This window comes from Python bivittatus, unplaced genomic scaffold (genome assembly GCF_059951505.1).
Source record: "Python bivittatus isolate LINGU-HERP-01145 unplaced genomic scaffold, Pbiv_v1 ctg000080_np1212, whole genome shotgun sequence".
Taxonomy (NCBI): Eukaryota; Metazoa; Chordata; class Lepidosauria; order Squamata; family Pythonidae; genus Python; species Python bivittatus.
This window is the reverse complement of record NW_028277035.1, coordinates 44,626,192-44,627,309: the sequence shown is the minus strand read 5'-3', so window position 1 is coordinate 44,627,309 and position 1,118 is coordinate 44,626,192. Positions and strand designations below refer to the sequence as shown.

Below are 1,118 nucleotides of genomic sequence, written 5' to 3'. Positions count from 1 at the left end.
CTCTGTGAGTCTTTTTTCCCCCTTGAATTCAGCAAGAGATGTACTGAACGTCAGTACTTCTGTGATGATGCTAGAGTAGAGACAGCTCCTAATCTCAGGTATGAGAATGGAACTAAGCCAGATAATTTTTTTGTACTCTCTTGACTATTTGCGCTGTTAGAATTCAGTTGTGTGCCTATAGCCAGACACAGAAAACATTATTCCTCAGCTATTTTGAAAGTGGGTTGTTACTCTACACATGAGACAGGCATTTCCCCAAAGCCGCAAAGTAAAAATATGTCTTTCTCACAACGCAAGAATTAAGAACTATCCTTTAAATAGAGATATTCCGTATTTCAGAGCTAATTAAAATTTAGAAAATTCTGAGAACTTACTGGATAATTGCTCATATGACCATCTGTGGGGTTGGGGAAACAGCTGACTTACATTATTTCTTGAGTCCTTGGAGGAGCTTCCAGTTGATATAGTACATGCTACAGATGGTAGGAAATAGTGGATCCTAGGTGTCTTCTGCTTATTTGAGCTTCAGTAGCTCCCCAAAACACTAGGAAACTCAGAGTAATGGAACACAAGACAATTTGAAATGCTGAACATAAGTGGAGAAAGACATACAAATTGATCTATCAAGATAGACCTCCCTTTACATCCTATGCTGAGTGACAATGGAGAAGTAAATGTACATTTCACAATACAGCATCCCTATAATGCAATCTAAACAAACTGGATTGGGTTTTATTGGGGATTGCCACTGTGGTGATTGTTAGCTAGTTGCAAATATCAGCTCTTTGTAATATTAAGCATTTTGAATTTAAAAAAAACAAACTTGCTTCCGTTCCAATTTAGGACTAAATTACATATAATGTCAAATGTAACTGCATCTAATGTGTTGTTTTTAGAAATGAAAATTGAATTAGCAAGGAAGCCAATAAGTAATGAGATCGGAACTGGCATATAGAGGGAATACATTCTTCAGATCTGAGAACAGTGCCTCTTCCAAAGCAAGACCTCTTGTTGGGAGATGGGAATTTTTCATGGCTACCCAACGTTACAAGCTTTAGTAACCCCCATAAAGCCTTTTGTTAGAAACTCCCAGTCCTAGAAAAATGCTCTGAAGTATC

At 37.5% G+C, this 1,118-nt stretch overlaps 1 long non-coding RNA gene across 1 annotated transcript in view; it reads right to left on the bottom strand.

Annotated features, from left to right (window-relative positions):
* LOC112540294 (uncharacterized) overlaps positions 1-1,118 on the bottom strand; it is an 84,916-nt gene that overhangs the window by 18,577 nt on the left and 65,221 nt on the right. The window lies entirely within an intron of this gene.